The sequence below is a fragment of the Lygodium microphyllum genome, chromosome 8, assembly GCF_053477565.2.
Source record: "Lygodium microphyllum isolate KBCC chromosome 8, Lygodium_microphyllum_v1.1.10, whole genome shotgun sequence".
Classification (NCBI taxonomy): Eukaryota; Viridiplantae; Streptophyta; class Polypodiopsida; order Schizaeales; family Lygodiaceae; genus Lygodium; species Lygodium microphyllum.
This window is the reverse complement of record NC_141142.1, coordinates 62,983,491-63,010,702: the sequence shown is the minus strand read 5'-3', so window position 1 is coordinate 63,010,702 and position 27,212 is coordinate 62,983,491. Positions and strand designations below refer to the sequence as shown.

At 38.9% G+C, this 27,212-nt stretch overlaps 1 pseudogene; it reads left to right on the top strand.

Moving 5' to 3' along the window:
- Positions 1 to 17,508: 17,508 nt before the first annotated feature.
- On the top strand, positions 17,509 to 24,290 carry LOC148032383 (uncharacterized; annotated as a pseudogene).
- Positions 24,291 to 27,212: the final 2,922 nt, after the last annotated feature.

The following is a 27,212-nucleotide window of genomic DNA, read 5'->3' as shown; positions in this document are numbered from 1 at the left end:
GATGGAGGCTCAAGGCCACCTCACTCCCCCCCCCTAATATTAACCTCCAAACCCCCACTTACTCTTTTCCCAACTCTTATATAAACCCTCCCCTTAAGCAAAGGGGGGATATACTTATATTCCTCCCCCTACTGCATAGAGAGAGAGAGAGAGAGAGAGAGAGAGAGAGAGAGAGAGAGAGAGAGAGAGAGAGAGAGAGAGAGAGAGAGAGAGAGAGAGAGAGAGAGAGAGAGAGAGAGAGAGAGAGAGAGAGAGAGAGAGAGAGAGAGAGAGAGAGAGAGAGAGAGAGAGAGAGAGAGAGAGAGAGAGAGAGAGAGAGAGAGGAGAGGAGAACAAGAGGAGAAGAATAAGAAGAGAAAAAGAAGGAGAAGAAGAGGGACAAAGAGAGGGGAGGAGAAGAGGAGGAGAAGAAGAAGAGGGAGAGAGAGAGAGAGAGAGGAGAAGAAGAAGAAGAAGAATTGGGAGAGAGAGAGAGAGAGAAGAAGAAGAAGAAGAAGAAGAGGAGGAGGGAGAGAGAGAGGAGAAGAAGAGGAGAAGAAAAAAAAGAAGAAGAGGGAGGGAGGGAGGGAGGGAGAGAGGGAGAGAGTGAGTGAGAGACTCTCTGAAGGAACCCATTCCTCTTCCCCTCCTTAGAGGGTGACCACACATGTTGCTCTTCTCTCCATCTCCCCATAAGTTTAATGCCCCATCTCCCCACAAGTTTAACCCCCATCGCAATCAAGAAGAGTTACCCCAGCACACACTCTCTCTGACAAGAGACAAAGAGGGAGAGAAAGAGTCATAAACTGAAAGTATGGCCCCAAATGGAGGGAGACTTGCACCAATGGTAATCCCACATCTGACAATGGAGCCACAGTCTAGGGCGTTCCTACGAATATGAATACAACATTGGGTATGGATAATTGATATCTGAATATCTAGGTATTAATTGCCACCTCCACTATTCATTGAGACATAGGGTATGTCGCTTTGGCATGTGCATGAGTTTTTAAACAAGTAACTTGAATTATTTTTCAATAATTAATGAACTCCTAGGGGATTTTAGGAAATTCTTTCCGTATCCATAGATGACCAGTGAGGTTCACACAAGGCCATGCATCTGAATACAATCATTAGGATAAAAACTAAGACTCCATCTGATAGCAACTATGTAATCCTATTCAGGAATCGGGCTAGATGCAAGCAACATCCCCAGGCCTCAAAGGCAAGGGAAGAACTCATGGGATTAGGAAACCATGGGATCAAGTGCATACCAATACTTCTTAACTTGTTGGGAAAAAGTTTGGGTTGCCGATCAATGTAAGTGCACGATAGAATTTGCATTCTTGCTTAATTGTATGAGACGTTGGCATGTGTATTAGCCGAAGTGTTAAGTAAAGTTTGCATAGAATCACTTAGATCCCAAGGGGGAGAGCGAATATGTGATGCAAGGTTATCGCGATTATTCTTGCACTGTTTGGAAAGGAATACCATTGCTCTATTGGTTAATCGAACAACACAATAAATGCTTTTACTATCAACTGATTGTTGGATTGTGGTTTGGATGATTATTCCAATTACTTGTGTTTGATGGTAAATGCATGGCAGGGGTCAACAATGACAAGTTTCCATGGGGAATAAAGGAATGTTTTTCCTAGAAGATGATATTAAGCTGATTTCCTTGCTCATGCTTGATTCCTAAATGCATTAATTAAGGAAGGATATTTTGAACAGGTGGATCATCTCCAAGATTGCATCGTGCGGATTACCCTAAGAGAGCACTGCTCAATTCACAGGCCAAAGGTCGACTCGTGAAAAGGCCAACCACAGAAAGTGTGTCCACTCCTAGGTCGCTTGGGGTCAGTGGAGCTCTGGACGCCCCTTGTCGAGTTTGGAATGGAGTTGTAGACTGTCGTGAGCCTGTCGTGAGCCCAACGTCTAGAGCATTGGAAGATCCTATTCTAGATAAAGGATGGAAATTATGGTGCCATGTGATTTGGACCAGGTACTTCTGTTGGACAGAAGGGATACATAATTTCTCGTGTATGGGCAAGAGACAGATTAACATGAAAATAAGTTAAGGAATTTGTTTGAACTTGTTTGTCAAAGGATTGCTTGCTTTGTATTCGTGTTTGTGTTGTAAATTACGCTAACGAACCATGTTTCCTAAAAGGCTTAATTAATGAAGCTGATTTTAAATGTCACATGTAATTGTGGTAGGACCTAATTAGAAAACCAAAGCTATCAAGGGAAGCAGGTGGGAGGAACCCTCGATGGGTCTGTCCTATGGCAGGGTGGTCCCAGAGAATTGGGAGGCTTCTCACAAGGTTTTATCGATGTTCAACCTTTAGGTATTGTTAGGTTAGAACCCAATTCATGCCATTTTAGGGGACCCGAATGGGACTAAGCCCTACGAATAGAGAGGTTGAGCAAAGCGGTCCAGATTTGCTTCAAATCAGGTATCTCTGCATAAAGTAGGATGAGAAAGTGGTAGTTGTGTATACTCAATGGATAGTCCACAAGCTTCTCCCATCTTTGGGTTCCCAGCTTCGAATCAGGATCCATGGGAAGAGGTCAGGGAAAGATGTTAGTATGAGTGGAACTTGTTCCACAAGCATGTGGAAGAAGCTAACCAAGAGACTCTCAAGGAGTCAAAGGGTCACTAGAACCATGACCTGGGGATATTAGTATGATACTCACTTTGGCAGCTCACTGAAGTCTTGACCTGAGTTTGCAGGCATCATTTGTTATATGTTTGAAGTAAACATGGAGATTGTACAAGAAATGAGGTATAAGAAACATGATTGGTAGAGATAATAGTCCAACTATCATTAAGGAGTTGGAAGGGAAGGAAATGGATTAAAAGAAAAATTAAAAATTAGCAAAAGGATAGGCCATTGGAGATAGAAGGGGTCATGAACAAGAAAAGGAGGCACCGATTGATCCATTTTTGAGAGAGAGAGAGAGAGAGAGAGAGAGGGGGGGAGAAAGAGAAATTAATGAAAGAGAGTATCCGCAGCAATAGGTGTCATCCCATGCACGCTATGCACGTTTCCTCCATGGTGGATTTGCAAAAAGGAATTTGGACTTGCAAACTATTCTAATGGACTCACATATCGAGGTGAATAAAAGGAGGGCTCAACAATGTTTCGGAAAATCCAAAGTACTTTTGTGTCCTCCATCATGGACGTGCATAAGGAGCTCACTTTGCATGCTTTTCTGATGGACTCATAACTTTTCAGGTGGATAGAGGATGGCAACACTTCAGCTCAACAATGCCAGTGGAATTCCATAATACATTCTTGAATCATGTCTCCACAAACTAATCAATTTACAGGTTGCAAAGAGACATAATGTTGGCAGGTTGCAAAGCATGCATTGTAGAAGGCTAGAGGGCAGACTGTGTCCACACTACATGGTTTTGTGATTTGGGTCTTCTTGTAGCTGCTCGCACTGCAGTTCTTTCTATGTGTCCTTTCCTGCAACACTTGAATTAAACCCGGAGAGATTATTAAAAGGAAGTAGAGGGGCCAGAGGCTAACTGTCTTCCTGTTGTTTGCCTTCATGGATAAAGCCATATGAATGAAAGTGGGAGAGAGAGAGAGAGAACATGATTGTCTCAAGGCTTGCCCCGACAGATTGCTATAGAATCATGATTCGTGATCCAACAAGGCGTTGATTGTATTCTATTTTCAAGGGACCAAGCATTTCTCAGACAATGTGGTGTTGAGAGAGAGAGAGAGAGATTAAAGTCTTTCCGTCGCTTTCCCTCTCATCATAGGCATAATATGGCAACTTGGAATGGATTCCCTGTAGGAGCTTATTGCTCAAATCAAATAAAGGGGCCTCCACACACGTCTTTCCTTGCCTCACCATCCTTAATGCTCGAGTCCCACACACATGAAGAGGACGGAGATAGAGAAAGTAGAAGAGAAGAAAAAGGAGCAAGGGGTGTTGACCATGATTACATTGCTTATTGATTTGAAATTCTTGGATTGTTGGGAAAATGAAGTTTTGGGCAAGTGGTCAAGTGTCATGATCACAAATTCAGGGTAACCAAAGTGATAAAATTTGTTCGGAAAAAAATTTCACCAACAAGCCCTTATTGAAGTTACGATACTACAACATCTCTAAAACAAGTGGCTTTGAAGCAATATGGAAATCGACTTGTAAAGTGTGAATGTGTAGTATTGGGATGGGAAGAGCTGATAGATTGATTTCCCTTGCTAGGCTATAAAGACATTGACTTCAAAAGCGTAATTTCGACTTGTATTGTCAAGTGAGTGTCTTATCTCATTTAACAAAAATAAATGGTGTGACATGAATATTTTCTAAATTTATAAATTTTAAAAAATATTTTTGAACTTTATTTTCAACTCTGAATGGTTTTTTGTGTTTATGTATACTTAATTTTATATTTTAAAAATCAGAAATAGTAAAAAATACTTTAAAATGGCTTCAAAAGAATATTTATAAAGCTTTTGATTACATAATTATGAGTTATAATATTTTTTCTATAAATTCTATAATGCTAGAAGTTTATTGAAATTTTCTAATAATATTTGGAGATTATTTAACATGTCAAAAAATTCACAAATTGTTGTTTTTATTAAAATTTTCAGTTTTCATTTAAAAATGTATATTTTGCATCAATAAAAAGTATGATCTTTCCATGGAAAAGCTGAATGTCAAATTTTTTATGCTTTATAAGTTTTCTGGAAATATAATAAAACAAGTTAATGTTATTCCTGTTAAAGAAAATATTCATGTAAGCATGGTGTCTTTTATTTGACATAATTAAGAGTATACGTGGTGTGCTAATCTATGACATGGAGAAGAAATGTAAGGGTATTTTATGATAGTTACTAAGTTAGAAAATAACTACAATCCTTAACCGAATTATAAACAACATAAAATTAACCATTTATTTTTATGATGGCCTGAGGGGATGTCTCAGTATCTATATTAAACTTTTACAAGTTATTCATTATTTTAAAAATGCTTAGATGATCGTTAAGATAAAGAGTGGAGGACCATTAGGATAATTGATAATTAAGGGAAGACATGGGGGTTTTATTATGTAAAGATAGATAATAGATAATTTAAAAGGAAACTAAATGGAGATGTATGGATAGATCCAATCCATTGGATCTATGCTGCCCTGAAATCAATTCCCTTAGGGATAAACATCGTAGGCTTAGTATTTTAGTGTCCAATGTAGAGACCTAGTCGTGAAGATTTAAGAGACAAAGTGCAAGATTAATCAAGCTTATTGATGTCCTAGATATTAGATTAGTTGGACTACTATGAACAAGTGTCATAACTATTGAGGAAGGCTAGATAAATCATAAAAATTAGTTACCAATATCACCTATTCAATGTAACAACTTGCAAGAGTTGGCTTGACAACCTGGTGAAAAGTGGCTTGGTCATTTTTTGGTGCATTTTCCGCGAGCCAAGTGCACTCGAACGGGTAATTGATCTCACTAGGATAATTAAATCCTAGATTTTTATGAGTGAACATGAGGTTTCTTTTCTAAAGGACTATTTTCTAAAATTTTCCCCAAGATTGCAAAAGGAGAATATTGGATTGGGCAAGAGACATAGACTTAGTAGAGGGGGGCAAATATTTTGGCCTGCAATGAACTATAGATGTAGAACAATTATCTTCTTGGAGTTGGGGCTATAACGATTGTGTGCAAACCATAGCTTTATTAGCAGCGTAGTTTGGGCTAATAGATGAAGTAGAAATAAATACAATTAGTGTATCGTACCACTTCGATTAGTATCATTGTAATGCTTATTGAACTTTTAGAAGGGTGGTATGGGATGATGTGTTGCCTTGGATACATGTATCCAGAGGTTTAAAAGTTACTTTTGACACAAAAGATATTAGAGAGGTCATTGAAATTTCAGGCCTAATCCCTGAGCAAGAAGAAAAGTTTCCCTTATGGAGAAATAGTCCCAGAGTTACCAACCATTCTAAACCTTCTAAACACACATGCAAGCAAAAACCTAACTTTATAGCTTCAAACAAAACGTGCAAAATTTTGGAGTATGACAACAATAGCTCTTTCATTAATAGTGGATGAATTCAAAGGACAGACGGAGGCAGTAAAATGAAGCTAGAGATCAACGAGCTAGAGAACGAGCGATGCGACAGAAGACTTGGCTACTAGAAAGGCTTGAGAGAGTGAATGCATTATTGAATCAAAGGATAGACATTATGTCTAACTCAAACATAGAACCCTTTAGGCCTAGTATATCATTTGATATAACACCATCAAAGGGAAGTGAAATAAACTCATATCAATGGGACCAAGTCACCTCAAGCACCAGTAGTGTCACTGGGGAAAGGAGTAGACAAAATAGTGGAAGTAGGGGGAGTGAAGCTAATGCTACAGTAGGGAGTATTGAACAACCCTTTGATTGGGATTAAGAGGTGAATTTTGGATTGCACCAACTATTTAAGGAGCCTAAGGAACATGCGTGGTTCGATATTACCAAAGATTTAGGGTTAGAGATATTATTTAGAGAGCAATGGCTCACAACCAGCCAGATTAGCTGACTTCATGGAATTTGGGGGATTGTGGGACGAGGATCCCAATGTGCATTTGCAAAGATCCCCCAATCTTTAATAACTCGCGCGTTCCTCATCCAGGGTCGGCCTAGCAGTATGTCGTAGTCCACACCCTTCATGACAATGAAGTTCACGGAAAACTGCACTCTTGTGACCTTCATTGACTAGTTCTTCAGGACCCTGAATGGTCCGACCTTCATTCTGTTGGCCAATGTAACATTGAACCTAGCCGCTTCCATAGGTGGGTTTCCTTAGACCTGTAGAACTGCATGGCTCAAGATACTGACCACGGCGCCGGTGTCTACGATTCCTTTTCGTGTTGCATCCCCCAAGGCTAAGATAGGTAGGACTGCATGCATTTTCGTGCCTTCCTAGAAGGCATTGACGTGCAGCGACCTTGGAGCCGAGTGCAGTGTTAGGCTTGGAATTTGCGTGATTCCGTCCTACTCTTGCAAGTCAGCGACAATATGCTTTGAGGTGACCTGTGTCGCCAATGAGATGGTAGACGATGACCAAAAGCTTCATATATTCCCTACAAAACTAAAAGATGAAGCAGCGAGGTCGTACGGGAACGTAGATGCCCGACATAAAGTGACTTATGCGGCCTTATCAAGAGCGTTCTTGGAAAAATTTCGATGGCAAGGCTTCCAAGATAGACTAGCCCTTCAATTGGATTATTTGTCCCAATGAACAACTAAAAGTGTTGAATATTACATTGAACGTATGGAGACAATTATTCGAAAGATGAATCCGAACCTACACAAAAGCATAAATTCATTGATGGGCTTAATCTTGAAGTTCATCATCATGTTAGCTTACAACGGCCAACTATGTTGGTAGATGCTAAAACACATGCTAGATGGTGGGAAGAAGTGCAACCTAGCCAACAACGACGAAGGGAATCATTTAAAGAACCTTGGATGGAATATTCAAGCACTTCAAGTGGGATATCTAAGAACGTGTCTTATATGACCGTTCCTTTAAATCCATCGATAACTGCAAGTCCAAATGTATCAAGTGTACCTTTAAATCCGTACGCTACATCCACATGCAAATCCATCGTAAATAAATGATATGCATAAAAGATGTGCATGCAATTCTAAAAAGTTAGAAAGAGTTGAAATGTGAATGCTAAAGCCTTACAAATACAAATGTATCAAAACAAAGCAAAGAAATAATTAAAAATATGAAGGGTTGTGTGTCTTTTGGAAAAAAGGTGGGGTGGAGTGCATGGCTAATTATGTTCCTCTTTCTCTCCTTTCTTCTACGATTCCCACATTCTCTTTTTGGGTGGTGCAAAAATTTCTCTCTCCTCTGTGCCAAAGTTTTCTTCTCTTTCTCTTTTCCCTTTCCTCTTTTCTCTTGTACAATTGAAGTTACAGAGGATGAAGATCAAGATGATGATTCTGTTCATTATTAAGAGCGAGATTTATGATTATTTCTTATTTTGAGATTAAAGGCCTAGCCATGTATATAGATTTTGCATGCTTCTACCCTGGTTTTGTGTTCGTTTTTGTTTGTGGGAGGGTTGCTTCCAACAAGAGAGACTAGAGCCCCTCTATCTAAGGTTCAGAAAAGAAAGTTAAATAGCATGCTTTAAAGTTTGCTTTAATAGTAGGAACTTTATATCGACAAGAGGTAGGTGATATTTATTGTCGATGTGTTATGCTTGATGAGTTCCCATTTATCTTGAAAGAGTGTCATGACTCCACTTGTAAAGGGCACTTTGCTTGACAATTGACTGCTGCACAAAAAGACCTTAAGAACTAGATATAGATGGCCATCCATCTTCCAAGATTCATTTATATATGTAAAGAGGTGTGATATATGCCAAAGACATGATAGTAAATAGAATCAAAAGTGCCCATTGATTCCTATTAGGGATTTATTACCATTTAGGAAGTAGGACATTGACTTTGTAGGTCCAACTAGCCTATCATCCTCTACACATAAGCATCCAGCCTAAATGATGTAGACAGGAATGCCTTCTATGCCTCAATCTCAGTCCCCTCTTGATGAAGCAAAAGTAGCTTATATTATTGCAAAATCCCTAGGAAAGCTAAAGGAGGAAATTATGAGTATAGTGCAAACACCTTTGAAAAAAATTTATTCAATAACAACACAATCTTCTAGTGCACAACAATCCTCTAGCTGCTCAACTCCAAACCCACCTAGATCCAATATCTGGTGTGGTAAGTGTCATTGGTCTGGCCATGTGCCTACAGAGTGTCTGATGCCTTCAAGACTAATGCCTAACCATCCACCGTTCTGCACTTTTTTGCCTTAAGATAGGGCATCTAGATACAAATTGTTGGCATAAGATAGGTCAAGAGCAACAAGCAGCTCGTTCGATGCAAACGAATTACAATTATATGGATCGTAATAATACAACTTATGTGATTGGACCACCTAATCAACCTTTTAGGCTGAGGGGATTTCCCACCCAAGGTAGACCCCTAGTACCCCAAAATAATTACAATAATGATGGAAAAAGAGGAAGAAATTCTCCTTTTAGGAGAAATAATGGTACTTTTCCTAATCCAATGGGGCAAAATGGACAACAAAGGCCTAGGGGACTGGTAATTTTTTATCGATGCCAAAAGGAAGGCCATATAGCTACATATTGTCCAAATACATGTAAAAATCAAGACTTTACTCCTCTTTGTAGGAGGTGTAGTGGCGAAGGGCATCACGAAGAGAATTTCCCTAAGCGAGAAGATAACAAAACTAATGATAGTGGTAAGTAAATTTCTAGTGAAGCCTCAACCTCATCCACAAATTTAGTTGAAGTAGAAACAACAAGGCAAGTGAATGGAGTTAGGTCTAAATTCATACCCCGTAGGGTGACCTTTAAGGCTGACCTCATGATTGGTGTGGTTATTAGAGTGCAAAAGCAGCAACAAGAGGAGCAAGGTTTGGAGGAAGAAAGTCTACAATTAAAGGGAGCAATGAAAGATAAATCTAAGGATATAGATCCTAATGTAGAGCTACTCGAGTCAGATTCTCCATAGCATTCCTTTGACCATCCATTATTACATGTGTCTTTAGCAAATCCTAAGATTCAAGTAGAAGTAGCTCCTTTTCCTAAAAGGCTGATACCTCCTAAGGAAGTAAAGAGCAAGTGGAAGTAGTAAACATGACCTATGATCTTTGGGCTGCATTAGAATAAATATCTTTGACCATTAACCTACGACAATTGCTAGAAATACTGCCTACATGTCAAAATCAGCTTTATCATAAATTAGTTCAGTGTCGAAGGAAGAGGATTGAGATTAGCGCTTCTAAAGTAATCGCAAATTCTTCCAAAACAAAAACACCTAAGGACGTAAAAATAGAAGATTTGTTTGTGGATCCAAGAGCTCCAATTGTAGATACTACTATTAATGGCCACTTGCTAAATGAAGTGCAATTAGATGGTGGCTCATTAGTCAATTTGATGTGACAGAACAAACGATGCAAGAATTAGGGTTGAAGAATCTAGAACCTACCTATATCATTTTACGTGTGGCTAATCAAAGGAAAGTGATTCCTTTGGGGTTACTTCAAAATGTGAAATCTATAATTGTTGGCCTAGAATTTCATGTGAATTACTTAAACACCATATTAGTGAGTTTGGGAATCTCCCAATTCCCATTTTTTGAATACTAAAAAGGTGGCACATGGATAACATGTCCATAAGTTTCTCAAAACCATATGATATGACCTATCATTGGAAAGTGCAAAAAATGGAATCTATTGAGCTATAGAGCACTCAATTTGGAGTTATAGTTTTCAAGTTATGACAAATCCAAAGATTTGATCACATGTCCCAAACTTATGGGAAATTCCCATATTCCCCAATATGGTGTTCTTAGTAGTTTGCTCATTGTCAAATATATCTTCATATTCTATGTTGCTAGGTTGACCTTGGTTATACCAAGCCAAATGCACTCAAGATTGATACAAGGGTTCAATTGTGATTGGTCCTCGAAATGATCAGGTTAAGATGTAAGTTATTTCAAAAGCATTTTTGAAAGATTTAGGAGATGAGATGATTACTGAAATGGATGAGAAATCCAATAGTGAGTTTTATGATTCAGAAATGTAGAGGACCGACAATGAAAGGCCTTATGTCTAGTTATTTAAAACACAACACCCAGCAAGAGCAAAAAAAGTGGAGGTAAATACGATACAACAGCCTCTCAAGGTAGAACATATGGGTATTGGTGAATATGCTATAACATTTTCATCAGATAATGATTCAGATAGTGATATTACTCACTGGTTATCTACGTCTGAAAATACAACCCTAGATTCCTTAATTCTCTCTATAGGGGAAGTGGAATACTTTGATGATTCGTTTGAAACATATTCCCGATTATCCATGGATCAAGAAGAAAATAAACAAGAAGATGCGTTTTTTTACGTATAGCAAGGCAGAAGTGATTTCTATGGATGAATTAGAAGAGGAAGAGATGCATGAGTTAGTGGCATTTAATATTGACAACATCTCAACAACCTCTTGAAAGGGAAGTGGAACCTAGGAGGAAGAAGCTTGGTGGTGAGAGCTATGGTGGATGGAGAGCAAGAGCAAGAGAGAGTGTGAAATTAAAAGTGGGAACTCCAACAACCACAATGTGTGGCCAGGTCTTGCTTTATTCAAACTGTCACTAAAAGAATAAATAATAAGTGACTGTGATGGGCACCCACCACTTGCAGTGTATAGTGGTGAGTACTGTCAGTGTAGTAAAGTGTAGTAATAAACGGACAGCTAGGTGGAGGCGCCTTTACCTCCAAACCTCCCACTTAAACCCCAGTGAGAGAGAAAAAAGAAAAGGCAGTACAACATGTACACATGTACAACAGGATGAGGAAAAAGACGTCATCTCATCCAACTCCCATCAATCTCCTTAGGAAGGCAAAGCGCTTTGTAGTGAGGCTCTTTGTGAGCAAGTTTGCAGGATTCTACTCAGTTGGAATCTTGACAAGGTCAACAGATCTGTCCTCAACAACCTCGTGAATGAAGTGATACCTCACCTCAATATGTTTTTTCTTTACATGGAAGACCGGATTCTTGGCCAACTGAATGGCACTCATAGAATCTGAATGCAGTGTAGGCATAGCATCTATCATACCAAGGTCTGCAATCAAATGGCCTAATCAGATAGTCTCCTTGCAAGCCTCTGTGGCTGCAATATACTCGGCCTCTGTAGTAGAAAGAGCCATATACTTCAATGCCCTGGACATCCATGAGATAGCCCCTCTAGCATAAGTGAACACATAGCCAGAAGTGGACTTCCTACTATCTGCATGTCCTGCATAATCAGAGTCAGTGTACCCCACAACTCCTGTATCTTGGCTGCCATAGCAAAGACACATATTTGATGTGCCCTTCAGGTACCTCATGATACCCTTCACGACATCCCAATGTTTCTTTCCAGGTGTAGCCATATAATGTGCCACAACCCTAACTGCAAAAGCTATATCTGGACGGGTGGCTATCATGGCATACATAAGACTACCCATGGCTGATGCATAGGGAATCTTGGCTATCTCAGCCCTCTGCTCATCTGTTTGTGGACAATCGGCGTATGAAATATTCACATGATAAGGTAATGGACAGCCAATAGGCTTAACATCCTGCATGCGGAAGCACTCAAGGACTTTATGAATGCACTTCCTCTGTGATAGATAGAGGAGTCCCTAAGATCTATTGCGTGTAATGCATATACTAAGTATATGAGAGGCATGTCCCAGATATTTCATCTCAAAGCTCTTCTTGAGCTGAGCCTTAAGAGCATCTAGCTCCTCACGAGCTATCCTTGCTAAAATCATGTCATCCACATAGAGTACCAAAATCAGTAGAGAACCATCACGGGCTTTCTTCGTGTACAAGCACGAATCCATAGCACTCTGGCTATAGCCCTATGACTGCATGAATGCATCAAACTTATGGTACCATTCCCTAGGTGCCTGCTTCAAGCCATCACACTAGGTATTCCCTGCCAGGGTCTACAAAGCCCTTAGGCTGCTCCATGTAAATCTCATCATGCAAGTCCCCATGTTAAAAATCCGTCTTGACATCCATCTGGTACAAGTCTAGATCAAGTTGTGCAACCAAGGCCAAGACTAAGCGTAGGGTGGTCATCTTAACCATAGGAGAAAAGACTTCATCAAATTCAAAACCATGCTCATGCTTAAAACCCTTAGCAACCAATCGAGCCTTGTATGCCAGCTTGGGGTGTCCAGGGGTACTTTTCAGCTTGTACACCAACTTGCATAGCAAAGCCTTCTTACCCTGAGGCAAGGAAGCCAAATCCCAAGTCTGATTCTTATGCAATGAGTCAAGCTCAGACTGCATAGCCCTCTACCAAGAGTGACAATCACCCCTGTGCATAGCCTCATCATAAGTGAGAGGCTCTCCTACATCTATAACCAGTACATAATCCATAGAGGGCGCAAAACGGTTAGGAGGTCATCTATCTCTAGTAGAACGCCTCAACCCAGGCTTTGCTACCTGACCGACATCCTATCTAACATCAGCATGTCTAATATCTGGGCCATAAGCATCAAGTGATGTTGCACGCTGTCTAGTTGGCCGTGGAGTGGGCCGAACGAGAGCAGGTGGCTCCTCCTAAAAGATAACTCTATGTACCTCAACCACTTTCTCAAGCTGCATATGCATTTTTTCCTCATGAAAGATGACATCATGGCTGTGGACACTTTCCACGCCTGTGGATCCCATAGACAGTAACCCATCTCTCCTACATCTCCTTAGCCAATGAAAATGCATTTGACACTTTTAGGATCCAGCTTATTGCGTTTGTCCTTGGGCACATGGTAGAATGCCTCACATCCAAAGACACACAAATGATCATAAGAGGGGGGCTTGCCTGCCCATACCTCCTCTGCAACCTGAAAGTCAATGCCACTGCTAGGCGACCTGTTAATGAGATGTAATGCAGTAGTAACTACCTTAGCCCAAAAGTATTGCAGTAAGCCAGCCTGGCTAAGCATGCTACGAATCCTTTCCTGAATAGTCCTATTCATGCATTCAGCCATACCATTCTAGGGAGGGGTGTCACCCCGCTCATCACAAAACTGCTCAAAAGCACGTGATACATACTCACCCCCATTATCTAACCTTAGGCATTTTAGCCTTTTCCCAGACTGGTTCTTTGCCAATGCAAGCCAATGCTAAAATGTGTCGAAGACATCGAATTTTCTATTTATGGGATAAGCCCAAACCTTATGTGAGTAATCATCTATGAAAGTAACAAAGTACTTTGCTCCACCGAGTGACTGACAAGGCATGGGCCCACATACAACTGAGTGCACAAGAGCTAAGGGCTCACCCATGCGTTTCTTACCAAACTTTTTGTGTGTATTTCTAGTCTACCTGCCATACAAACAATGATCACAAGAATCAAAATGTGAAGAGTCAAAAGGCGGAAGATACTGCAAAGCACGGAGCATTTTCATTCCTTTAAGGGACACATGCCCCAAACAAGCATGCCAGCGGGATACATGGGGGATAGAACCCACAGACAAAACATAATCCAAGGTAGCTCCAGATAGTGGTAAGGGATAGAGGCTGCCAGATTGGGTATCTCTTGCAAGCACAAGCCTGCCACGAGTAATCTTCCATGCAGAGTCTCCAAAATACACAAAATACCCTGCATCATCAAGCTGTCCAGCTAACATAAGGCTACGAGTCAACACACGTACATGGTGTACATCATGTAAAAAAAAAGAACTACCAAAAGAAAACTGTAGCCTAACATCTCCAATGCCCACGATGTCAAGAGACATGTCATCACCAAGATGCACAGAACTAGAGATGGTACAATATGTACGAAACTAATCTCTACAGGGTGTCACATGAAATGACACACCCGAATCCAAAAGCCAGCACTGTGCATACATAGAATGTATCTCAAAAGCCTATAAGACATTGCATGAAGAAGCTGCAAGTATGTAATTGTCATCTGAATCAGTGGCTTGCATGACATTAACCTCTTTTATCTTGACACTGGACTTTGTAGGTACAATACTGTGCTCAAAAGACTTTTCCTGCACTTTCTCTTTTCCCTTTTCCTTGCGCTTATCATCCACGCATCTTATGGCACTACGGCCTAATATGTCCTACTTTCCCACAATAATGACAGGTAAGATCAGACTTCCATCCACGGGACTTACTGCAACCACATGATTTGGACCTAGACTTCTGAGAGACCTTGCCCTTATGATCATTATCATGCCTACCATATCTGGGCCTAACGGTCAATGCATGTGAAGAGCAGGAAGCATCATTGTTTCTCCTATTGATTTCCTCAGTCAATAAAGCACTCTCAACATCTTTGATTTTCAGCCCATCAAGCTTGTTCGTGCATATGGTAGTACAGAAGACATCCCATGATTTAGGCAAGGTGCCAAGCAGAAACAACGGGTGCAAGTTGTCTTTGAACTCAATACCCTGTGACAACAGGCTCTTCATGATAGCATGAAACTGACTGAAATGAGATGATAGGGAAGTCCCCTCCTTCATGCGAAGGTCCATTAACTGTTGTAGCCAATACATCTGTGACACAGGACTCTATTGCGCATAGAGCTCCTTAATCTTCTCCCATAAGTCCCATGCACTCTGATTCTCATCTTCAACAACATTATGATGGACCTCTTTTGAGAGTGACAAGATAATGGTAGATTTGCATAGCTCATCATTTTCCATCCAAACATCATCATCCATATCCTCGCATTTAACACCCTTGAAATGCAAGGGTTTAATCTATAACTTTTGCACCAAAACCTGCCATATCTGGGACTTCCAATACCCATATCTGGGACTTCCAATACCCATACTATCCCAAATCAAAGCAAAAAAGAAAAATTGCATGTTGTTGTAATTAGCAGAAAATGCACTAAAATCACTGCTAAAACTAGCTGAAAGAGTGAATATCACCAAGAGAAGCACCCGTCCACCAAATATGACCAAGATAACATCAAGTAGTAAGCATTACCCTCATAAAAGTGCTCGAAATCTGTAGATTTTAGCTTGCTAGAATAAATGATAGCAGTATGTAAAACTGTCCCAAAGTGAAGCAATCACTGATACATATGTCATTGCAACTGCCAGGTAACAAGATACATCCAACAGTGAGTGTCAAGGGGCCAGAAGGTACCAAGAACTGTCAAACCAATAACCTGTCAGGCAAGAGACATCTCATAGGTCTAGAAGTCATGCATGCAATGGGTCTCAAGGTAAGAGAAGAGACCAAGCATAAGCACAACCAATAGAGCAAGAAGCTCAATGCATAACCATCCAAGATGCATACAAAACTGGCAAACCTATGAGATAGAGTTAGGTGCTTGCCCCAATAGGCATATCAAATCAGCCCACTATAGACTAATTGCAGACATTAAGCTCTCAAGAGAGCAAATGCATGTAATTGTCCCATAAGCTCAAGCTCAAGTGACATACGAATATACCAAGAGGCTCCCACTAGTAGTAAAGTCAGATGCAAATAGAGCAAGCAATGCTCAAATACATCGAGTACATAGCATCAGACTTGCCAAATCCCAGTAGGGTACATCTGGAGCATAAATCCCAAGCTATCTCAAACTCGTAAAGCATAAGCCTGAAAGCATTCAAAGAGCATGTAACTGACAACCAAATATAATGTCCAGTAGGTCCAAAATGCTCAAATACATCTGAAGACGAAGCTCCAAGTGATTGCCAAGCATGGGCAGACCAAGTGGCATCCATATCTGACCAAAGCATAAATGCAAGAAGCCTAGATATCAAGCAGTGACAATAGGTATAAAACAATCCGAAGCATGCCAACTGAAGCCAAATGCTAGTGAAGGACGACCAAGTCGGAGCCTAATCCAAGCTCAAAAGCATTCCAGAACCAAAAAGAAGCATTTGACAATCTCCAAATACATCGGTATGATCATTCAAACCTCTAGTAAGCACCCCGTATCCAAGAACCAATGCATACACCAAGTAAATGAGCTTTAGCCCACTATATTACAGCAAGCAATTTACTGTTTAATGAAGCTCAAAGGTGCTCAAATTTGCTCCAAATCAGTCCCAAAGCATAGACATAACATCCCATAACATACGTGCATCAATGGGCATCAAACGAGCAATGCCACCCAAGAAGCATCAAATAGTAAATGTCAAGTGCTGCCCTGTTTTGACAGTCCTAGGACTGTGTATATAGCAAGGGCTGAAGGGGGAAGCACTCAAATCAATCATCGAGAGCCAAGCACTAATGCCAGGGAGTCCAACAATGATCAGGAAGGTTGCCAAGAGTGTCGGGAAGCCGGGAAAGAGACAGAAAATGCCAGGAGTAGGTCAACCCAGCCCCCTAAAAATGCATCACATTTTTCATTGGCTATTCTTGGGGGCTGGGGGTTCTTCAACAGTGCTCAGGATCACTTGATAATGTCGGGGGGCTCCAATGCAGCCCTGGAAGATGTCAATGAAGGTCTGGAAGCTTGGGGAGGAGGCGGGAGATCAAAACATACCTGCAACAAATGAAGGTGCCATGGCTGCCATTGAAGCTCGGGTTGAAGCTCTTCAAATCCGGGCTGAAGAGAATGTTGGGAAAGCTCCAATGCCTTTGCTCTAATACCAATTGAAAAGGAAGTGGAACCCAAGAGGAAGAAGTTTGGTGGTGAGAGCTATGGCAGATGGAGAGCAAGAGGAAGAGAGAGAGTGAAATTCAAAGTGGGAACTCTAGCAACCACAATTTGTGGCCGGGCCTTCCTTTATTCAAACTGTGAGTAAAAGAATAAATAATAAGTGACTGTGATGGGCGCCCGCCACATGTAGTGTGCAGTGGCGGGTACTATTAGTGTAGTAAAGTATAGTAATACACAGGCGGCTAGGCGGAGGCACCTTTACTCCCAACACCTCTTTGGAAAATATGGATGAATTTGACTTTACTTAGAGTAATAATGGCATGCCTGAGAGTAGGGTTTTTATTGCTTTTCCTTATGAGGAAAATGCTCTACCCTTTGGATTTGAACAATTGCCAGATATAGCTAAAAGAACTTATTGTTACCAGTTAGATAGAATGGAAAGAGAAAGGAGGAGTAGGAATAGGTGCAAACCATTACAAAGACCAATATCGCAAGATGATGAGGATGACTCAGCTTTGGCCTTACATAGGTTTGCACAAACATCTAGTGAACATCATAGTAATTATGTTAGGATTATTAGAGAATTAAACAAGGCATTGGAAGTAGAACGTGAGGCAGCAATGAGTGCTGCAAATGAAGCAATGAAGAAAATCGCTAAGTTACATAAGGAAAAAGCAGAATTTCAATTTAGAGAAAGGCGATATTTAGGTGAAATTTCACTTCTAGAGTTGTATTTAGAAGAACAAAGGTCAAAATTTAGTAGTGCGGAGTTATAGATGGAACAAGCCTTACCTATAGATAAGAACTATTGGGACAAATATAAAAATACTAACAGGTTTTGGGAAAAAGATAAGTCTAAGTATACTTTTGAATCAGAAACTCAAGTGAAAAACCCTACTAGTGCTCTTTGGTTGTATCATCCCTTTAAGTGTTTCAATGGAATTACGCAAAAGATGTATCATTGTTCTAAGGGACCGCTAGTTGGTTATCAACGAGTCCAATCTATACCTGTTAAGATCAATGTGCAAAATAGGCCAAAGGTTGTATTACCTCATTCCAAAGAAAGGGTGATGGATTTCACTATCTATGGGGATGGAAAGAAACCACAACTTATATGGTTTGAACCTACGACTGCGAGGGATTTTGTAGAACTTAGACAAGTCATACATTATCTGGGTTGTCGAATTCAAGGTGAGGAAAATGAGGATCTGCATTTATTAATTCTTAAGCTTAAGGGTAACCAATGGTCTTGGAGTTTAGATGATCAAGAATGTTTAGAAAAGAACAATAAACTCTTACGTCAATATCATCGTAAGTTACATGCTCAATATCCATGCGATTCAAAGCAGATATCTACTGTAATTGATTCTATCAAATCCTCATTTATAATGAAGTCTAATAAGGATTTAAATGCCACTAGTGATTGCTTGGGTAAAAATTGGGAAAGATATATTGCAAAATCATTTTTTGAGATAAAAAATGTATATAGAATAGAGGTTGACGGTGCTACTCAAGATAATCTCGCTATTATTCCCTATAGGGCTTTACCCTTGGTACATTCTATCAATGCAAGGGAAGAAGAGCCAGAATCGAGTGCAGGAAAAGTTTGCTTGAAAATGTATCAATGGGGATATCTGAGGATGTACCTACAATCAAGCCTCGAAAAATAGCCTCCTTGTTTCTTGAAGAGCCTGAAGTGGAAGTAGTTAAGATAGAAATGGCAGAAGGGAAATATTTAAATCTATGAGCTCAATTGGAATCCCTAGCTCGAGAAAGGTTTAAGGAAGTATTACGAGCACATGTTAGGGAATTTTATTGGTCTTATAGTGACCTTAAAGGTATTAAAGCTGAACTTTTTCAGCATTATATTGATCTAGAACCAGGCACAAAACCCATATGTCAACGCCAATGACGAACAAATCCTGTGTATGCAAAACTAGTCAAAGATGAGATTACTAAGCTTCTTGATGTATGATTTATTTATCATGTTGCATATAGTGAATGGGTCTCCCCTATTGTGGTAGTACCCAAGAATAACAATAAGAAGATTCTCGTTTGTGTTGATTATAGAAAGCTAAATAGAAAAACACGTAAATATCATTTTTCTTTTCCATTTACAGATCAAGTACTTGATAAAGTTGCAGGAGGCCATGAGCTATATTATTTCATGGATGGGTTTAGCGGCTACAACCAAGTGCTAATTCATCTTGAAGATCAATCCAAAACTACCTTTACTACTGAACTCCTACTGAATGGGGTACATTCACTTATAAAGTAATGCCTTTTGGCTTATGTAATGCACTTGCGACATTTCAAAGAGTTATGATTGCCGCTTATGAAGATTTTCTATGACAATGGATGGAGGTTTTTCTAGATGATTTTTGTGTCGATAGAATGGTGAAAGAAATGCCTGATCAATTGGCGCAAGTGTTTGAATGTAGTGACGAAGTAGGTATCTCCTTGAACCCTGATAAATGTGTTTTTGGAGTGCCAAAAGGAACGTTGTTGGGGCATATCATTTCTAAAGAAGGTATTGCTATGGATCCAGCTAAATTTTCCAAGATCTCTGCACTTCCACCTCCAACAAACCTTAAGCAATTACATGGATTTTTGGGACATCTAAATTATTATCGACAATTCATTTTCAATTTCTCAAAAGTGGCCTCACCTTTGAAAAATTTGCTACGAAAGGATACTCCTTTCAATTAGGATGATGTCTGCCAGAAAGCATTTGAATTTCTTAAGCAAAAGTTAATTGAAGGACTAGTATTGGCACCCCCAGATTGGACGAAGGAATTCCGTATCCATGTAGATGCATCTATGTATGATATAGGAGCAGTTTTATGTCAAGCTAATCATAATAAGGTGGATCATCCAATTTATTATGCAAGCCATAATTTAAGTGATGCAGAAAGGAACTATACCACCACTGAGAAAGAGTGCCTATCAATGGTATTTGCGGTGGAAAATTTTCTTCATTATTTATTAGGGAACAAATTTACTATTTATGTTGATCATGAAGCGTTAAAGTATTTGCTTAATAAAGCAGAACTTTCGGGACGTGAGATTCGTTGGATGTTGTTATTTCTAGAGTTTGATTTTCAAATAGTTACTTGTCCTGGTAGAGCTAATGTTCTAGCAAATCATCTTTCATGATTATTAACATCCGATAAAGAAGTTGGTGTGGAGGATGATTTACCAAATGCATCACTTTTTACTGTGGAAATGCAAGTTCCATGGTATGCTAATATTGCAAATTTTATTAGTACAACTCGTTATCCACCTGGTGCTGATAAACGGCGAAAGTGACAAATTTTAATGCGAGCACGGTCCTATTGATTATTAGGGTGTTACCTTTATGAATTGTTTCCATGCGAGGGTATCTATCAACGATGTATAAGGGAAGATGAAGCCCCTGTGGTTCTTAAGTCATTGCATGATGAGTCATGTGGTGGCCATTTTGCTGGTGAATTAACTGCAAGGAAAGTTTTGGTAGTTGGTTACTGGTGGCCTACCCTATTTAAAGATGCTTATTATTATTGCCAAAAATGTGATGTTTGTCAAAGGAAAGGTCGTCCTTCTAAGAGTTTTGCTACACCTTTGACATGTATATTGGCATTAGTGCCTTTTGAGAAGTGGGGAATTGATTTTGTGGGCCCAAATGATCCGCCTACTAGATATCAATCTAATCGTTATATTCTAGTTTGTACTAATTATATTACAAAGTGGGTAGAAGCAAAAGCGCTTAAGACAGATAAAGCCATTGAGGTGGCTAAGTTTATGTATGAAAATATCATTACACGTTTTGGTTGCCCACTAGAATTAGTAAGTGATCGCTCCATGATGTGATGGAGGTTTTTAGCGATGTACCTGATAGCCGGTCTATGACAACTAATGTGTCTATGCTGGAGGCTATTCATGAGCATCTTATATCTGATGGTTTAGTTGATAGGCTGGACTTAGATAGTGTGGATGATTTTGGAATAGGGTTATTGTTTGCACTAGAAGATCTTAGAGAGTTTGAAGATTTTAGTTTAGCTTGTTTGTTTTCTTAGAGCCTTTTTGGGTTTTTACTTTATTCTACATATTTTACGAAAAAAAACAACATACAAAACAAATAATCTTTTTTTTTAACTTTTGGTTTGTTGATACCTTTACATTTTAGGTTTTAGCGAACTTTAGTTTAGTTGGTCTTCACATGGGGTCAGGTAGTTAGTTGCATGCACAGTTGGGATACTCCTTCAGTGCTAGGAGCTCATTACAAGGAAGTTTGACTAGATGGTTGGTTTCTAAAGGAGTTTCACTCTTTATTGATCTAACATATTAATGATTTAGTGGTTAGTGATTGAGTTCTGTGCAAGTTTGATGATTGTTGCAATTTGCAAACCACTACGTGTTTATCTTCACATTCTTTTGGAGTTGCAATATCCACGTACATAACATGTTGTTTCATATCTAATTTATCTATTTACCTTCGTTTGAAATAAGGGAAAGTTAAAAATATAACTTGATTGAAATCATTTAGAGTTTTCCAAACCTAAATACCTACAGAAGAAACACAAAACTCAATTTTTAAAACACAAATACACCAAAAGATATATAAATAATGTAGTCTATATGAGAGTCCACCCACATGGGATGGGACTTAGCACCATGGAGTGATTGAAAGGGGGTGATATGTGTGCATGACGTAGTGAATTTCATTTTATGGAAGTCAGATTAGGAATTCAATAGAGTTTTCCCTATCTTTTTGTCGCTTTGCTAGCGATATGTGGGGGTAGCTAAATAACAAGGTTCTCTCCATGAAATTTTGACTAGGAGTAGCTTGGACGAGAGATGCTAAGCTGATGAGTATCTTTGCTATCATGTGCCCAGCCAGAGTGACTAGTATTATGTGTTAGATTAGATTCCTCGAGCGAAGTTGTTGAGCTGAAATGTTTGACCGTTCAATTAAGTGATGCATTCTTAGCCTTCTAGTTGATCCTTTATAAAAAAAACTTAAATTCCAATCCAAATAATAAAATTTCAGAAGAGTCTATATATTTATTCTTTGAAAGGCAATAAAAAATAAAGAAAGAAAGAAATTCCCTGAGACTGTAGGGTTACCGAAAAAAAAAACAACACCAATAGAAGATAACCATCGCCTCTGAGGTCCTGGTAGGCTGTAGGGATTTCCTTGACGGGTGCCCTACATCCAATGCCTTGTATCTCTTTAGGGTGGGACCTTTTGGATAGGAAAATAAATGTATATACTCTTTTGGCATTAAAAGAAAGCCACTACTATTTAAACAAACAAACAAACAAACAAACACTTCGGATAGTTGAAAGTTAGGGACCATTAACTGGTTGTTCTAGTAGAACATAGAGGGTTAGCAACTAAACCATAGGAGTTCTATTTGGTGTCATAATATTAGCTTGGGATAGTAGTGTGGCATTTCCTTGCCTAGAGGGATTATTGTTGTTTAACGGCTCTAGAAAGCTTCCTAGTTCATATATTTTATGCACTAGATGAAGCTCTATTATGCACTTAAGTGGGGAGAGTGAGTAAGGGAAATGTTAGTATGCACAAGTTTTTACACAACTTAATTGAAACATTTGTCTTGCTTGCTTAATAATATGACACCAATAAATATTTTCCTATCTTTTCAGTGTCTATGGTTTTGCAGTTCTTGTAGTTGTGCTCACGAGGATGCTTCACAATTAAGTGAGGGAGAGTATATTTTTTATTTTGAGGTTGCGTAGCAGTGCTCGTGGTAGCTGTGTTCGCGATACTAGATGTTCATGATGTAGTTGTGCTCGTGAGGACACTTCGCAATTAAGTGGGGGAGAATAACAACACCTAGAAACTATGCCTAATATTGCAAAACTTTTTAGCAAAATTGTACAATTGGCACATTGTTACTAACTTTTTACATTAGGCCAAGAGATGTCAATATAAGGAATTTTTTGTACGAGAGAAAGGTGGAGTTATAGATAAAATCTGGTAGATTTCCTTAATGAATCCCAACCATGACCAATCTAAAATTTTCCCATAGGGAATTATTATCATCTAGAGAAGATAAGATCTTTTCTCTTCTCCCATGACTCCCTTCTTTCCAATACCAAATTTGATTTTGATTTAGTAAAAAAAGGCACGTTGAGGAGCTTTGTGGTGGTTCGGCACATCACTTAAGTAACTTGCATGCCCTTTGTAACCCACAATGCAAAGCATAGTTCATTTGGGGGCAGTTTCAATGTCAATAGATTGCAATGTCCTAGCAATCTTTGAAGCTCTCCAGAGAAGTATGGAGCCACTTGAAGATGTGATGTTACTTGCACTTGTTATGATATTTTTCTATTCACTAATTGGACTTCATTTCTTTGGGTCAGATCTTGCATATACTTGTATAAGGCAAACAGATGGCCAAATGTCCTACCCTGTAATATATTGTTCACATTTCTCAGATAGAGGACTTAAGTGCCCAACCAATTTAGTATGCAAAAAAACAATCAAAATGGTGGTTTGTAAAATGGTTTCTACATCTTGATGTCATGGCCCCATATGAGTACATTTTTATATGGGATGAAGACCTTGGTGTCAACAGCTTTGATGCTAAAATGTATATAGAACTTGTTAAAAAGTATGGCCTTGAGATATCTCAACCTACTTTAGAGCCAATTCATAAGGTGATGTGGAGAATGACAATGAGCTTTAAAAAATTCAAAAATTCATAGAGTGACTACAGAAAGCTCTGGCTGATGCAAAGATCCAAATAAGCCTCCATGTAGGGGGTTTGTCAAGACAATGGCTCCTATGTTTTCAAGAAATGCATGGAAATGTGTTTGGCATTTGATCCAGAATGATTTGATTCATGGATGGGGTCTTGACTTTGCCTTAGGGAGGTGTGTAAAGTCTATGTATTAGAAAGTGGGAGTTGTGGATACTCAATGGATAGTCCACAAGCTTCTCCCATCTTTGGGTTCCTAGGGAGAATCAATCAATGGAAAGGCTCCATGGGAAGAGGTTAGGGAAAGATGTCAGTATGAGTGGAACTTGTTCCACGAGAGTGTGGAAGAGGTTGACCAAGAGACTCTCAAGGAGCTCACTGAAGTCTTGACCTGAGTTTGCGGGCATCATTTGTTATATATTTGAAGTAAACATGAAGATTGTACGAAAAATGAGGTATAAGAAACATGATTGGTAGAGATAATAGTCCAACTATCATTAAAGAGTTGGAAGGGAAGGAAGTGATTTAAAATAAAAATTAAAAATTAGCAAGAGGAGAGTTCATCGGAGATAGGAGGGGTCATGAGCAAGAAAAGGAGGCACCGATTGATCCCTTTTTGAGAGAGAGAGAGAGGGAGAAAGAGAAATTAATGAAAGAGAGCATCTTCAACAAGCAAGCATCATCCCATGTACACTCTGCGCGTTTCCTCCATGGTGAATTTGCACAAAGGAATTCGAACTTGCAGACTATTCTAATGGACTCACATATCGAGATGAATAGGAGGGCTCAACAATGTTTCTGAAAGTCCAAAGTACTTTTGTGTCCTCCGTCATGGATGTGCACAAGGAGCTCGCTTTTTGCAGGCTTTTCTGATGGACTCATAACTTTTCAAGTGGATGGAGAATGGCAACACTTCAACTCAACAATGCCAATGGAATTCCATAATACATTCTTGAATTATGTTGCCACAGACTGATCAATTTACAGGTTGCAAAGAGACATAGTGTTGGTAGGTCACAAAGCATGCATCGTAGAAGGCTAGAGGACAGACTGTGTCTACATTACATGGTTTTGTGATCTGGGCCTTCTTGCAGCTGCTCACATTATGGTCCATTTTGTGTGTCCTTGCATGTGACACTTGAATCAAACCTAGAGAAGTTATCGGAAGGAAGCAGAGGGGCCAGAGGCTAACTGTCTTCCTGTTGTTTGCCTTCATGGATAAAGCCATATGAATGAAAGTGGGTGAGACAGAGAGAGAGCACAAGACTGTCTCAAGGCTTGCCCCAGTAGATTGCTACGGCATCATGATTTGTGATCCGATAGGCCATTGACTATATTCTATTTTCAAGGGACCGAGCATTTCTTAGATAGTGTGGTGTTGAGAGAGAGAGAGAGAGAGAGAGAGAGAGAGAGAGAGAGAGAGAGAGAGAGAGAGAGAGAGAGAGAGAGAATAAAGTCTTTCCATTGCTTTTCCTCTCATCATAGGCATAATATTGCAAGTTGCAATGACTTCCTTGCATGAGCTTATCGCTAAAATCAAATAAAGGTGCCTCCACACGCATCTTTTCTTGCATCACCATCCTTAATGCCCGAGTCCCACACACAGGAAGAAGGCGGAGATAGAGAAAGTAGAATAGAAGAAAAAGGTGCAAGAGGAGATTGGCAAGGTTGTAGCATTGTTGACCATGATTACATTGCTTATCGATTTGAAATTCTTGGATTGTTGGGAAAAGGAAGTTTTGGGCAAATGGTCGTGTCACGATCACAAATTCATGGTAATCGGAGTGATAAAATTTGTTCGAAAAAAAATGTAATCAACAAGCCCTTATTGAACTTAGGATACTACAACATCTCTAAAACAAGTGGTTTTGAAGCAATATGGAAATCGACTTACAGAGTGTGAATGTGTACTGGGATGGGAAGAGCTGATAGATTGATTTCCTTTGTTGGATTGTAGAGACATTGACTTCAAAAGCACAATTTCGACTCATATTGTTAAGTAAGCATCTTATATCATTTAATAAAAATAAATAGTGTGACATGAATATTTTCTCAATTTATAATTTTTTAAAAATGTATTTAAACTTGATTTTCAACTTTGAATTGTTTTTTGTATTTATGTATGTTTGATTTTATATTTTTAAAATAAAAAATAGTAAAAATGCTTTAAAATGGCTTCAAAATGGCATGGATGAATGTAATAAAATTTTTGGTCTATAATTATGAGTTATAATATTTTTCTCATAAATTCTATAATGCTAGAAGTTTACTAAAAAAATTTATAATATTTGGAGATCATTTAACATGTTCAAAAATTCAAGAATTGTTATTTTTTAGTAAAAATTTCAAATTTCATTTAAAATTTTATGTTTTGCAGCAATAAAATTTATGATATTTCCATGGAAAAGCTGAAAGTCAAAATTTTGATGCTTTAATAAGTTTTTGGAAATATAAGAAAACAATTTAATGTTATTCTTGTTAAAGAAAATATCCATATAAGCATGGTGTTTTTTATTTGACATAATTAAGAGTATACATGGTGTGTTAATCTACAACATGGAGAAGAATTGTAAGGGTATTTTATGATAGTTTCTAAGTTAGAAAATAACTACAATCCTTAACCGAATCATAAACAACATAAAATTAATAATTTATTTATATGATGTCATGAGGAAACACCTCAGTATCTATAATAAAATTTTACAAGTTATTCATTTAAAAAAAATGCTTAGATGATTGTTAAGATAAAGAGTGGAGGGCCGCTAGGATAATTAATAATTAAGGGAAGATATGGGGGTTTTATTATGTAAAGACAGAGAATAGATAATTTAAAAGGAAATTAAATGGAGATGTATGGATAGATCCAATCCATTGGATCTATGCTGCCCTAAAATCAATTCCCTTAGGGATAAACATCCTAGGCTTAGTATTTTAGTGTCTAGTGTAGGGACCCTAGTCATGAAGATTTAAGAGACAAAGTGCAAGATTAAACAAGCTTATTGATGTCCTAGATATTAGATTAGTTGGACTACTACGAACGAGTGTCATAACTATTGAGGAAGGCTAGATAAATCATAAAAATTAGTTACCAATATCACCTATTCAATGTAACAACTTGCAGGAGTTGGCTTGACAACCCGGTTAAAAGTGGCTTGTGGTCTTTGACCAGTCATTGTTAACCCACAATTCGTGCAACTAATAGGCACATTTTGGGAGCTTCATTGGCAAAATATCAAGATTCTAGACATTCAAATAATGTAATTTCTATGCAAAATCCATTTTAAAATCATTATAAGGGCATGGCTTAAATCTATAAA